This window comes from Cervus canadensis, chromosome 1 (genome assembly GCF_019320065.1).
Source record: "Cervus canadensis isolate Bull #8, Minnesota chromosome 1, ASM1932006v1, whole genome shotgun sequence".
Taxonomy (NCBI): Eukaryota; Metazoa; Chordata; class Mammalia; order Artiodactyla; family Cervidae; genus Cervus; species Cervus canadensis.
Genome location: NC_057386.1, coordinates 65,634,227 through 65,649,736, shown reverse-complemented (window position 1 = coordinate 65,649,736; position 15,510 = coordinate 65,634,227). Strand labels below are relative to the sequence as shown.

Genomic DNA, 15,510 nt, shown 5'->3' with positions numbered 1-15,510 from the left:
GTTGAAGAATATGTTTAAACAAAAGACCAGTGCTTGCCTCAGCAGCATATATACTAAAATTGGAACAATATAGAGATCAGCATGACCTCTGTGCAAGGATGACACACAAATCTGTGAAGTGTCCCACATTTTTCAAAAAGAGAAAGACATACCATGTGATATCACTTATATGTGGACTCTAAAATAGGACACAGATGAACTTCATGAAACAGAAACAGGCTCACAGATAGAGAAGAGAATTGTGGCTGCTGAGTGGGGGTGGGGGAGGAATGGGTTTAACGGATGCAAACTATTAGTGCAGGATGGATAAAACAACAAGGTCCTACTGCATATAGCACAGGGAACTGTATTCAATAGCCTGTGATAAACCATATGGAAAAGAGTATGAAAAAGAATGTATATGTGTGTATAACTGAATCACTGCTGTGCCCCAGAAACTAACACAAGATTACAAGTCAATTATTAATTCAATTAAAAATCACATTATGTATTCATTTTAGAAGTGGGAATCTGTATCTTTTGACCCCTTTCACTCATTTCTCCCACCTCTAACCTTCACCTCTAGTAACTCCCAATCTTTTCTCTGTAACTTTGAGTTCTGGGTTTTTTGGTTTTGTTTTGTTTTATGTATTCCACACATAAATGAGAATCATACAGCATTTGTCTTTCTCTATTTCACTTAGCATAATGCCCGTAAGGTACATTAATATTGCTGCAGATAGCAAAATTTCATCTTTTATAGCTGAATAATACCCCACTGTATATATATACCATTTTCTTTATTCATTCATCCATTGATGGACATTTAGGCTGTTTCCATGTCTTGACTATCTTAAGAATGCTGCAATGAACATGGAATTGCCTGTCTTATTTTTTAAGGAAAAAAAATTAGTTGTTTCAAATTGAAAAATGAATCAATCTTCAAGTAAGATAAAATCATCAGTAACACAATTAACAGTTAAGACAGCACATACAGATTAGACTACAGGTTTAGATACTTTTTTTAATTTTTGAAGATCTTATTGGCTTTATTCAACATATCATGAATCAAGCAACATCCCAAATAGCAAATAGAAAGGAGCTCCAAGGAACTGAACAAAATGGGAGACTTTTACAGTCAGAGGGGGAAGGGACAAGGAAGAAGCAGATTACTTCATAGGTTTAGATACTTTGAATTAAGTACATACACTAAAATCAAGAGAGTTGACAACTTTCACACTGACAGAAAGCACTGACTCTTTGTAAGCATATGACTTCTGGGAAAATGGAGCTGACATTTCACAGGATAGGGAGGGCATGTATCTTTTTGAATTACTGTTTTCATTTTCTTTGGATAAATATCTAGAAGTGGAATTGCTAGAATTTTAATAATTTTAATTAAAAATAATTTTCAAAAAAAACCCAAAAAATAATTTTCAATTTTCTGAGGATGCTCCATATTGTTTTCTCTATTGGATAAACCAATTTAACATTCCCACCAATAGTGCACAAGCATTCCCTTTTCTCCACATCCTCTCCAACACTTATTTCTTTTTGATAGTTATTCTAGCAAGGTGAGGTGATATCTCACTGTGGTTTTAATTTGTATTTCTCTAATTAGTGATGTTGAGCACTTTTTCATATACCTGTTGGCCATGAGAAAGTCATGTTTGGAAAGATGTCTATTCAGATCCTTTGCCTATTTTTTTTTATTAATAGAGTTGTTTCTTTTTATTTGCTATTGAGTTGTAAGAGTTCTTTATGTATTTTGGGTGTTAGCCCCTTCTCAGATAAATGATTTGCAACTATTTCCTCCCATTTATAGGCTACCTTTCGATTTTGTTGATGGCTTCCTTTGCTGTGTAGACGTTCTTTAGTTTTTAGTTTTTTGTATTTTTTTTTTGAAGTTTTTTTAGTTTGATGTAGTCCCACATGCTTATTTTTGCTTTTGGGGTCAAATCTACAAAATTATTGGCAAAACTGATATCAACGAGCTTACTATCTGTGTTTTCTTCTGGAAGTTTAATGGTTTCAGGTCTTACATTCAAGTCTTTGATCCATTTTTGCTTGACCTATTCCCAGGTATGGTATAAAGCAGTTCAGTTTCATTCTTCTGCATGTGGCTGTCCAGTTTTCCCAGCACCGTTTCTTGAAGAGACTGTCCTCTTCACATTGTATACAATTGAAGATATACGTATGTGTGGGCTTCCCAGGTGGCACTAGTGATAAAGAACCCACCTGCCAATGCAGGAGACCTAAGAGATGCAGATTCAATCCCTTTAGGTGGGCATGGCAACCCACTCCATTATTCTTGCCTGGAGAATCCCATGGGCAGAGGAGCCTGGCAGGCTACAGTCTGTAGAGTTGTAGAAAGTTGGACATGACTGAAGCGACTTAGCATGCAAGCACACATATGTATGCATGTGTGTGTTTCTCTGCACTATCTGTTCTGTTCCACTGACATGTATTTGTTTTTATAATAATACTGTATTGTTTTGATTACTATAGCTTTGTAACATATTTTGAAATCAGAAAGCATGATCCTCCAGCTTTTCTGTTCTTCCTCAAGACTGCTTTGACTGCTCAGGGTCATTTATGGTTTCCTTTGAATTTTAGGATTATTTGTTCTATTTCTCTGAAAAATGCCACTGGAATTTTGATAGGGGTTGCATTGAATCTGTAGATTGCTTTGGTAGTGTGGACATTTTAGTGCTCTGAATTCTTCCAATCCATGAGCACAGAATATCTTTACATTTGTTTATGTCTTCAATTTCTTTCATCAATATCTTATAGTTTCCAGTGTCTTTTACCTCCTTAGGTTTATTCCTAGGTGTTTTATTCTTTTTGATTCAGTTGTAAATGGAATTATTTTCTTAATTTCTCTGATAGTTCATCATTGGTGTATAGAAATGAACAGTTTTTGTATATTGATTTTGTATCCCACAACTTTACTGTATTTATTCTAACAGTTTAGTGCTAAAGTTTTTAGGATTTTTACATGTATATGTGTATAGGTTTCCCACGTGGCATTAGTGGTAAAGAAACCACCTGTCAATGCAGGAGACATAAGAGATACGGGTTTTATCCCTGGGTGGAGAAGATCCCTGGAGAAGGGCATGGCTACCCACTGCAGTATTCTTGCCTGGAGAATCTTATGGGCAGAGGAGCCTGGTGGGTTACAGTGGAGAGGGTTGCAAAGAGTCGCACACGACTGAAGCGACTTAGCACATAAACGTGCTACATAAACGTGCCAAGTATATATATTACATGTATATGATCATGTCATCTGCAGATCATGACAGTTTTACTTTTTACTTCTTCCTTTCCAATTTTTATGCCTTTTATTTTTCTTGCCTAAGTGCTCTGGCTAGAGCTTCCAATACTAGAATAAAAGTGGTGAGAATGAGTATCCTTATTTTATTCCTGATCTTAGGGGAAAACTTTAGCTTTTTGTTATTAAAGTATAATGTTAGCTGTGGGCTTGTTATACATGGCCTTTATTATATTGAGGTATGGTTTCCTCTAAATCCACTTTTTTGAGTTTTTTAATCATTAGATATTGAATTCTGATGATGCCTTTTCTGCATCTATTGATGATTATATGATTTTTTATACTTTGTGTTAATGTGGTATATCACACTGGTTTTGTGAGTGTTGAACTATCCTTCAGTTACTGGAGTAGACCACACTTGACAATGGTGTTGAATTTGTTTGCTAACGTTTTGTTGAGGTGTGCACTGATGTTCATCAGGGGTATTGGCCTATAATTTCCTTTCCCTGTGGCATCCTTGTCTGATTTTGCTATCAGGGTGATGGAGACCTCATAGGATGTGTCTGGAGATGTTCCTTCCTCTGCAACTTTCGGGAATAGTTTCAGAAGGATAGACATTAACTCTCTCTCCACTTGTAATTTAATTACTGTTAGTGCCATGTTTGACCCTAATTATAAAGGACACCTTTCCTTGTTCTTTTTTGTGTGTGTATCTATTTTAGATTTTTGGTTTGCTGTTACCATGAGGTTTTTGTGTAGCAGTCAGAGAGAGATAATTGTATATGTGTATAAATATGTACACACACACATATACATATATTGAATGTTTTAAATTGCTGATCTTTTCATTTCAAATGAATTTAAAAGCCCTGCATTTTTACTGTACTCCCCTCATGATTACTGTTTCTGATGTCATATTTTACATCTAATTGTTTTATGTATCCCTTAATTGCTTGTGGATACTGACGATTTTACCACTTTGTCTTTTAATTTCCCTACTGGCTTTGTGTGTGGATGATTTCCTACTTTTACTGTATGTTTGCTTTACTGGTGAACTTTTTCATTTTGTAGTTTCTTGTTTCTAGTTGTGACCTTTTCTTTTTTGCCTAGAGAAGTTCCTTGAACATTTGTTGTAAGGCTGGTTTGGTGGTGCTGAAGTCTTCTAGATTTTTAGATGCCTCTAAAGCTTTTAATCTCTTCATCAGGTCTGAATCAGAGCCTTGCTGGTAGATTATTCTTGGTTGTAGGTTTTTCCCTTTCATCACTTTAAATAGATGGTGCCACTCCCTTCTGATCTGCAGAATTTCAGCTAAAAAATAAGCTGAGTTTTATGGGAGTTCCCTTGTATACTATTTGCTGCTTTTCCCTTGATGCTTTTAACAGTCTGTCTTCTTCTCATTTTAATTACAATGTGTCTTGGTGTGTTCTTTTTGGATTAATCCTGAATGGGACACTCTCTGCTTCCTGGATTTGGATGACTATTTCCTTCCATGTGTCATGAAAGTTTTCAGCTATTTTGTCTTCAGATATGTTCTTGACCCCTTTCTCCTTCTTGGACCCCTATAATGTGAATATTATTTTCCTTGATGTTGACCCAGGGGTCTCTTAAATTGTTCTCATTTCTTTTCATTCTTTTTTTCTGACCCACAGCAATGATTTTCACTATTCTGCCTTCCAACTTGCTGATTTGTTCTTCTGTGTATTTTAGTCTACTGTTGAATCCTTCTGGTGAATTTTTTATTTTAGTTATTGTATTGTTCATGTCTGTTCGGTTGTTTATATTTTCTAACTCTTAAAGAAAAAAAAAACCTATCTCCTGGGAATTCCCTGGTAATCCAGTGATTAAGATTCTGTGTTCTTGTTACTGAGGGTCTGGGTTTAATCCCTTGTTGGGGAACTAAAATCCCACAGGCCACATGGTGTAGCCAAAAAAAAAAAAAAACCCTAAAGCAAAAAAACAAACAAACAAACAAACCACTTCTATCTTCTTGCTCTGTGCATCCATTCTTCTTCCAAGTTTTTGACCATCTTTAAGATCATTACTCTGAACTCTTTCTTGGATAGGTTGCTTGTGTTTATTAGTTTCTCTTCCAGAGTTCCTTCATCTGAAACGTATTCCTATGCTGATTCACTTTGTCCGAGTTGCCACTGGTATTTTTATGTATTTGGTAAGTTACTTATGTTTCTTTACTTTGGAGAAGTGGCCCTCTGTAGGAGACACCCTATGCACCCCAGCAGTGCTCTCCTTTCTCGTCACCCAAGGTATATGCTCTGGGAACTCCCCCTAGGAGGGCTGTGTGGGTCCTTCAGTTGCAGTGGGCTTACTATGTGAGTGATCTGATAGGCGTGGTCGGCCCCTAGTCCAGTTGATTGCCAGGACCTTTCCTGAAGAGATGCTGCTGGCTCTGTTCAGGGGGCCTGCTCATGAGGTGCCTGGTTGGAGAGCTCTGGGGACCCTGGGACTAGTGCCGGCTCACTGGCATGCGGAGTCTGGGTCCCAAAGAATCTGGGGCTGTTTCCCACTCCCCCTGGCAGGTGAAGCCAGATGCTGGGATTAGTGCCAGACGACTGTAATCAAGATGGCAGAGTAGAAGGACGTGTGCCTATCTTCTCCTGGAAGAACCCCAAAATTACAACTGGCTGCTGAACAACCATTGACAGAAGATGGTTGGATCCCACCAGAAAAGGATACCCCACATCCAAGGGCAAAGGAGAAGCCCCAGAAGGATGGTAGGAGGGGCAAAATTGCATTTAGACTCAAACTCCATACCCATCAGAGTTGCGTGGAGGGCTCAAACAAAACCTTGTATGCACCAGGACACAGAGACCCCACAGAAACTGAGCCAGACCTGCCTCTGAGTGTCTCCTGTGAAGGTACGGGTCCGCAGTGACCTGCCGCAGGGGCTCTTGGTGCAGCAGACCTGGGAGTGGCATAAGCCTTCTTAGAGGGGGTCACCATTAACGTCACCATAGAGCTGCCAGAGCTCACACAGGACTGGAAAACAGACTCTTGGAGAGCACAAACAAAACCTTATTTACACCAGGATGCGGGAGGAAGGAGCAGTGACTTCACAAGAGACTGACCCAGATGTGCCTGTGAGTGTCCAGAAGTCTCTGCAAAGGCACGGGTCAGCCTGCTGCAGGGCCGGGGGCACTGAGTGTGGCAGTATGTGTAGGGGACCTTTTGAAGGAGGTCTCCATTATCTTCATCACCTCCACCATAGTTTGGTCTCAGGTCAAACAACAGGTAAGGAACACAACCCTGCCCATCAATAGAAAATTGGATTAAAGATTTACTGAGCATGGCCCCACCCATCAGAACAAGACCCAGTTTCTCCTACAGTCAGTCTCTCCCATTAGGAAGCTTCCATAAGCTTCTTATCCTTATCCCTCAGAGGGCAGACAGAATGAAAACCACAGTCACAGAAAACTAATCAAACTGATCAAATGGACCACAGCCTTGTCTAGCTCAATGAAACTATGAGCCATGCTGTGTTGGGCCACTCAAGACAGACGGGTCATGGTGGACAGTTCTGACAAAATGTGGTCCTCTGGAGAAGGGAATGGCAAACCACTTCAGCATTCTTGCCTTGAGAACCCCATGAACAGTATAAAAAGGCAAAAAGATAGAACACTGAAAGATGAACTCCCCAGGTTGGTACATGTCCAATATGCTACTGGAGAAGGGTGGAGAAATAACTCCAGAAAGAATGGAGAGATGGAGCCAAAGCAAAAACAACACCCACTTGTGGATATGACTAGTGATGGAAGTAAAGTTTGGTGCTGTAAAGAACAGTATTGCATAGGAACCTGGAATGTTAGGTCCATGAATCAGGGTAAATTGTAAGTGGTCAAACAGGAGATGGCAAGAGTGAACATCAACGTTTTAGGAATCAGTGAACTAAAATGGACTGGAATGAGTGAATTGAACTCAGATGACCATTATATCTACTACTGTGGGCAAGAATACCTTAGAAGAAACGGAATAGCCCTCATAGTCAACAAAAGAGCCCAAAATGCAGTACTTGGATGCCGTCTCAAAAATGACAGAAAGATCTCTGTTCATTTCCGAGGCAAACCATTCAATATCACAATAATCCAAGTCTATGCTCCAACCAGTAATGCTGAAGAAGCTGAACAGTTCTATGAAGACCTACAAGACCTTCTAGAACTAACATCCAAAAAAGATGTCCTTTTCATTATAGGGGACTGGAATGCAAAAGTAGGAAGTCAAGAGGTACTTGGAGTAACAGGCAAATTTAGCCTTGGAGCACAAAAGGAACCCAGGCAAAGCCTAACAGAGTTTTACCAAGAGAATGCACTGGTCATAGTAAACACCCTCTTCCAACAACACAAGAGATGACTCTACACATGGACATAACCAGATGGTCAGTACTGAAATCAGGTTGATTATATTCTTTTCAGCCAAAGAAGGAGAAGCTCTATGCAGTCAGCTGTATAGACAGGGAGCTGACTGTGGTTCAGATCATGAACTCCATATGGCCAAATTCAAACTTAAATTGAAGACAGTAAGGGAAAGCCATTAGACCATTTAGGTAACACCTAAATCAAATCACTTAGGATTATACAATGGAAGTGACAAATAGATTCAAGGGATTGGATCTGATAGACAGAGTGCCTGAAGAACTATGGATGGAGGTTTGAGACATTGTACAGGAGGCAGTGATCAAGACCATCGCCAAGAAAAAGAAATGCAAAAAGGCAAAATGGTTGTCTGAGGAGGCTTTAGAAATAGCTGAGAAAAGAAGTGAAAGGCAAAGGAGGAAAGGAAAGATATACCCATTTGAATGCAGAGTTCCAAAGAATAGCAAGGAGAGATAAGAAAGCCTTCCTCAGTGATCAATGCAAAGAAATAGAGGAAAACAATAGAATGGGAAAGACTAGAGACATGTTTAAGAAAATTAGAGATACCAAGGGAATATTTCATGCAAACATGGGCACAATAAAGGACAGAAATGGTATGGGCTTAACAGAAGCAGAAGATATTAAGAAGAGGTGGCAAGAATACACAAAAGAACTATACAAAAAAGATCTGCATGACCCAGATGACTATGATGGTGTGATTACTCACATAGAGCCAGACATTCTGGAATGTGAAGTCAAGTGGGCCTTAGGAAGCGTCATGAAGAACAAAGCTAGTGAAGGTGATGGAATTCCAGTTGAGCTATTTCAGATCCTAAGATGATTCTGTGAACGTGCTATACTCAGTAAGCCAGCAAATTTGGAAAACTCAGCCATGGTCACAGGACTGGAAAAGGTCAGTTTTCATTCCAATCCCAAAGAAAGGCAATGCCAAAGAATGTTCAAACTACTGCCCAACTGCACTCATCTCGCATGCTAGTAAAGTAATGCTCAAAATTCTCCAAGCTAGGCTTCAACAGTATGTGTGAGAACTTCCAGATGTTGAAGCTAGAATTAGAAAAGGCAGAGGAACCAGAGATCAAATTGCCAACATCCGTTGGATCATTCGGAAAGCAAGAGAATTCCAGAAAAACATCTATTTCTGCTTTATTGACTGTGCCAAAACCTTTGATTGTGTGGATCATAACAGACTGGAAAGTTCTTAAAGAGATGGGAATACCAGAATACTTTACCTGTCTCCTGAGAAATCTGTATGCAGGTCAACAAACAACAGTTAAACTGGACATGGAACAATAGATTGGTTCCAAATCGGGAAAGGAGTATGTCAAGGTTGTATATTGTCACTCTGCTTATTTAACTTATATGCAGAGTACCTCATGAGAAATGCTAGGCTGGATGAAGCACAAGCTGGAATCAAGATTCCCAGGAGAAATATCAATAACTTCAGATATGCAGATGACAGCACCCTTATGGCAGAAAGCAAAGAGGACTAAAGTTTAGAGCCTCTCGATGAAGGTGAAAGAGGAGAGTGAAAAAGTAGGCTTAAAACTCAACATTCAGAAAACTAGGATAATGGCATCCAGTCCCATCACTTCATGGCAAATAGATGGGAAAACAATGGAAACAGTGAGTGCCTTTATTTTTTGGGGCTCCAAAATCACTGCAGATGGTGACTGCAGTCATGAAATTAAAAGACCCTTGCTCCTTGGAAGAAAAGCTATGACCAACCTAGACAGCATATTAAAAAGTAGAGACATTTGTCAACAAAGGTCCGTCTAGTCAAAGATACGGTTGTTCCAATAGTCATGTATGGATGTGAAAGTTGGAACATAAAGCTGAGTGCTGAAGAATTGATGCTTTTGAACTGTGGTGTTGGAGAAGACTCTTGAGAGTCCCTTGGACTGCAAGGAGATCCAACCAGTCCATCCTAAAGGAGATCAGTCCTGAATATTCATTGGAAGGACTGATGCTGAAGCTGAAACTCCAATACTTTGGCCACCTGATGCAAAAAACTGACTCATTTGAAATGACCCTGGTGCTGGGAAAGATTGAAGGTGGCAGGAGAAGGGGATGACAGAGGGTGAGATGGCTGGATGGCATCAGCAACTCAATGGGCATGCGTTTGAGTAAACTCCAGGAGTTGGTGATGGATAGGGAGGCCTGGCATGCTGCAATCCATGGGGTCACAAAGAGTCAGACACAACTGAGTGACTGAACAGAATGTACTTATTTCCATTTTTATAATTGTTTTCTGATGCTTTTGTAGTTCTTTTGTTCCTTTTTATTTTGCTCTCTTTCATGATCTGATTTTCTGTAGTGCCCACATGTTTTTAATGTCATAATTTACGTCTTGTTATCTTGTTTATCCCTTAACTAATTATTGTAGCTCTAATTATTTTTACTACTTCTGACTTTTAATTTTCATACTAATTTCCACCACCTTTACAATTAAATTATTCTGAATTTTTCTCTTAATATGTATTCATCTTTCTGAGATTTATACGTCGATTTTTTTTTTGTGAAACATAAAGGTTCTGATTCAGTTCAGCTTGAAGAAGTCTTATTATCATTTGTTATAAGGCTGGTCTAGCAGTTATGAACTTTAAAATTTATTCTGTCTGGAAAACTTTATCTCTCCTTCGACTCTGAGTGGGTGGAGTATTCTTGATTGTAAATCTTGTTCTTTTCAGCATTTTGAATATATTGTGCCACTTTTCTTGCCTACAAAGTTGTCTACTGAGAAGTCTGATAGTCTTACGGGGGTTCCCTTGAGTGTAATAAGTTTTCCTATTGCTGCTTTTAAGATTGTCTCCTTGTCTTTAACTTTTGACGTTGTAGTTATATATCTTAGTGTAGGTCTCTTTGGGTTCCTCTTATTTGCTGCTCTGTGGGCTTCTTGAATCTGGATGTCTGTTTTCTTCCCCCTGGGTAGGGAAGTTTTTGGTCATTATTTATTCAAATAAGTTTTTCTGCCTCTTTTTGTCTTCTGGGATCTCTATAATGTGAATGTTGGTCTGCTTGATGTTATCCCACAGATATATTAAGCTACCTTCATTTAGAAAAAATTTTTTTCTGCTGTGATTGGATGAGTTCTACTGACCTGTTTATCTCTTTCTTTGCTTCATCTAATTGACTGTTGAGTGCCTCTACTGTATTTTTCAGTTCAGTTATTATATTCCAGCTCATCAACTTCTACTTGGTACTTTCTTATGTTCTTCTATTTCTTTGCTGTAGTCCTCACTGTGTTCAAACATTCTTCTCCTACATTCTGTGAGCATCTTTATGAATGATTTAAAAAACTATCAGGTAAATCACTTATCTCCATTTCATTAAGGATTTTTCCCCCTAAGATTATATCTTGTACTTTCACTTGGAACATGTTCCTCTATTTCTTCATTTTACTTGACTCTGTGTTGGCTGTTTTATCTTATACATAAAAACCAACTCTTTTTAAAAATTTAATTGAAGTATAGTTGATTTATAATGTATTAATTTATGCTGTACAGTCTAGTGATTCAGTTATATATATAGACATATATATACACACACACATATTCTTTTTTTATATTCTTTTCCATTATGGCTTATTACAGGACATTGAATATAATTCTCTGTGTCATATAGTAGGATCTTGTTTATCCATTTTTTAAAATAACAGTTTGTATATAGCCAGACTTCACTGGTGGCTCAGTGGTAAAGAATCTGCCTGCTATGGAGGAGACACAGGCTTGATCTCTGGGTTAGGAAGATCCCCTGGAGGAAGGCACGGAAACCCACTCTAGTACTATCACCTGGAGAATCCCATGGACAGTGGAGCCTGGCAGGCTGCAGTCCATGGCACAGCAAGAGTTAGACAAGATTGAAGCCACCTAGCACACATACAGAAAACAGCCTCCTCTTCAGTCTTGAAGGAATGACCTCGTGTGGAACATGAACCTTCTTGTTCAATACTGCTCTGGCTCTTGGTTGTCTCTCGAACTTTTGTGATTGTCCACACAACCTATTTTATTTATTTATTTTTCAAATGTAAATTATCCATAATGTTTTTTTTTCATTTATTTTTATTAGTTGAAGGCTAATTACTTTACAGTATTGTAGTGGTTTTTGTCATACATTGACATGAATCAGCCATGGATTTATATGTATTCCCCATCCCGATCCCCCCTCCCACCTCCCTTTCCACCCGATCCCTCTGGGTCTTCCCAGTGCACCAGGCCCGAGCACTTGTCTCATGCATCCAGCCTGGGCTGGTGATCTGTTTCACCCTAGATAATATACATGTTTCGATGCTGTTCTCTCTAAACATCCCACCCTTGCCTTCTCCCACAGAGTCCAAAAGTCTGTTCTGTACATCTGTGTCTCTTTTTCTGTTTTGCATATAGGGTTATCATTACCATCTTTCTAAATTCCATATATATGTGTTAGTATGCTGTAATGTTCTTTATCTTTCTGGCTTACTTCACTCTGTATAATGGGCTTCAGTTTCATCCATCTCATTAGAACTGATTCAAATGAATTCTTTTTAATGGCTGAGTAATATTCCATGGTGTATATGTACCACAGCTTCCTTATCCCTTCATCTGCTGATGGGCATCTAGGTTGCTTCCATGTCCTGGCTATTATAAACAGTGCTGCGATGAACATTGGGGTGCACGTGTCTCTTTCAGATCTGGTTTCCTCAGTGTGTATGCCCAGAAGTGGGATTGCTGGGTCATATGGCAGTTCTATTGCCAGTTTTTTAAGGAATCTCCACACTGTTTTCCATAGTGGCTGTACTAGTTTGCATTCCCACCAACAGTGTAAGAGGGTTCCCTTTTCTCCACACCCTCTCCAGCATTTATTGCTTGTAGACTTTTGGATAGCAGCCATCCTGACTGGCGTGTAATGGTACCTCATTGTGGTTTTGATTTGCATTTCTCTGATAATGAGTGATGTTGAGCATCTTTTCATGTGTTTGTTAGCTATCTATATGTTTTCTTTGGAGAAATGTCTGTTTAGTTCTTTGGCCCATTTTTTGATTGGGTCATTTATTTTTCTGGAATTGAGCTGTAGGAGTTTCTTATATATTTTTGAGATTAATCCGTTGTCTGTTGCTTCGTTTGCTATCATTTTCTCCCATTCTGAAGGCTGTCTTTTCACCTTGCTTATAGTTTCCTTTGTCACACAACCTATTTTAGACTCCCAGGCATTGACGGTGTGCCAAGACCTGTCAGGGTCCCAAAGGGGAGTTTCTTAGTCACTGCCTAGTTTCAAGCTAATTGGAAACCAGACTCTCAGGTAGCAACTTTTAAAGTATGCAAATATATCTACTCCTGTGGGACCACAAGTGTTAAGTCCTCCTGGCCATCAGAGCCAGGTAATACAGAGGTGCTCCTGGTGGCAGCTACAAAAACTGGGGCACAAAAGTGGGTGCACTCTCCTTTCTGGGAGCTCCTGGTGAGTTGGAGAGTGGCATAGGGGGAGAATGCAAAGATGTCAGCTTCCAGCCTCCATCTCTGGAGAGTGCTCTGGTATGTCCTTAGATGTATGTTAAATTAGATGCTTGCCCCTTGGACCAATGCTTTAATATAACTAAATGAACTCCTTTCTTGTAAAATCTAGACTCCTCACAATTGGCTGCCTCTCTGTTGGTCCCTGGGGTGGGTGAGTCTGAATGCACTAACCCTTTAAGAGTTGTTTCTCAGTCCTCTGTAGCCTGGCAGGTTTCATGGTTGCAGCCCCATTGGTATTAAAAACTTAATGTTTAGGGGGGAGCTTGTGTGTCTCAGATGCAGGTTTTAAAATTTGGGTGCCCAATGTGGGGTTGAAACTCTTTGCTCTTCTGGGAGAAGCTCTTAAGTTTTGAGTCCCCTCCTGAATTGTGGGTTCCAAAGCCAGGGTTGGTTTTAAGCCTGTCCTACCCACTGCAGTGGGGCTTCTCTGGTGGCTCAGTGGTAAAGAATCTGCCTACCAATGCAGGAGATACAGGTTCAATCCCTGGGTGGGGAAGATCCCCTGGAGAAGGAAATGGCAACCCCCTCCAGTATTCTTGTCTGGCAAATCCCATGGACAGAGGAGCCTGGCAGGCTACAGTGCATGGGGTTGCAGAGAGTTGGACACGACTGAGCGAATGAACAACAACCTACTTCAGTGTGGGTGTTTTTACCCTCATTTCCTCATCTGTAGGAATTGCTTGCTACTTCTTGCCCTGCCCCACCCCAGAAGAAGTTGTTCATAGGTAGCTATAGATTTAGTGTGTCTGAGGGAGGAGGTGAGTTTAGGATCTTCCCATGTCAAATTTGCCCTAGAATTTTCAAATACCAGTCTTTGAGATCTTTCCAGGGCCCCAGCTAAAATTACTATCCTTTAAAAAAACATCCTGTAGCTCTAATCATGTTATACCTTGTTTATAGTAATTAAAGAATCTGCCTGCAATGTGGGAGACCGGGGTTCAATCCCTGGGTTGGGAAGATCTACTGGAGAAGGGAAAGTACTCACTCCAGTCTTCTGGCCTGGAGAATTCTGTGGACCATATGGTCCATGGGGTTGCAAAAAGTTGGACATGACTGAGCAACTTTCACTTTCACTTTCATAGTAATTAGGGTACAAAGTTTATGGAATTGGGCATGTTTTCTTACTTAAAAAATGTCACTTAAAATGTTGGTTGGTGATCAAAATAAAATATAAATTTTGATTCTTATTAAAATCTGGGAATGTAAGAATTCAAAAAGCATTGACTTTATTCTGTTTGTGAAATAAACTTTATTTTAAACAAACAAACAAGAGTTTATTTTCCTTACTGGATTACAGTGGTGAAGATGGTGTTGTCTTCATTTTTGTGGTCCCTTTAAGGACTAATGGAATGTTTGCAAATTGTTGGGTTCTTGAAGGTTCTTGAAATATATTTAAAATATTGAAAGGAAGGAAAGGAAGGAAGAAAATAAATGTGTGTAAAATATTCAAAGAAAGGAAGAAACTAAACTTATTTGTGCACATACACATATGTTATCTTCCTTATCCTTAAGGCATGTATTTATATTTAGAGTAATCTATTTGCATCGATAGTTTGATGCATTGAACCAGGCACTTCTGATGTTAGATAAGATGGTAAGCTAAGAATGGCTGCTGGCTCTTTCTCATGCACAACAATTCTGGAGATGCCAGAAAGGAGATATTTAGAATGTGGAATATAAGAGAAGAATTTCAACCTGATTAAGGACATCAACCAAAAATCTATGGCAAATATCACATTTAACAGAACTTAAATGTGATATTATCTAGGCCTGTGTTTGTTATATGTACATGAAACCCAGACAACAGTGGTATAAACATACAAATCTTGGCTTTTTCTTAATAATAAGCAGGAAGTCCAGAGGTGTGCAGCACAGCCCTGCACATGGCCTGAGAGCTTCAGTGTTCTGGGCCCCTCTCACTCCCCTCAGTCCCTCACGCTCAGCTTTTGTTCTCATGCTCAGCTGGTTTCTACCTCTGGCTCTAGGCAAGAAGAAGACAGAGAAAAGGGTAGAGATGCAGACCAAGCCAGTTGGGCTTTCTGCAAGCTCACCCAGGCATGGCCTCCTAACAGCCTATTGTCTTGGACTGCATCCCCCTTTAGTTACAAAAGCAGTTGCATTTTGCCTCTATAAACAAAATTGGTTTCTGGTAGAAAGGAAAAAAAATATAGAGACTTGAAACTGGGTTGACAACTGGTAGTGTCTGCTTGTATCTTCACTTTAAGTAGAGAAAAATGCAGTGATCCCCTCTATGACCACTACTTTCGAATTAATGCTTGATTCTTGGCCATTGCAAAAAGAACAAAAATAAATGTGATATGTAACGGTCAGAGTTCTGTCACATACTTCAGAAAGTGTGTCTAGCTGGTTTATTAAGCAATGTGA

General features: G+C 39.4%; 1 non-coding gene across 1 annotated transcript; it reads left to right on the top strand.

Annotated features, from left to right (window-relative positions):
• Positions 1–29: 29 nt before the first annotated feature.
• Positions 30–133, top strand: LOC122425189. Its single transcript, XR_006264744.1, has one exon. It is a non-coding gene; the product is annotated as a U6 spliceosomal RNA (small nuclear RNA).
• Positions 134–15,510: the final 15,377 nt, after the last annotated feature.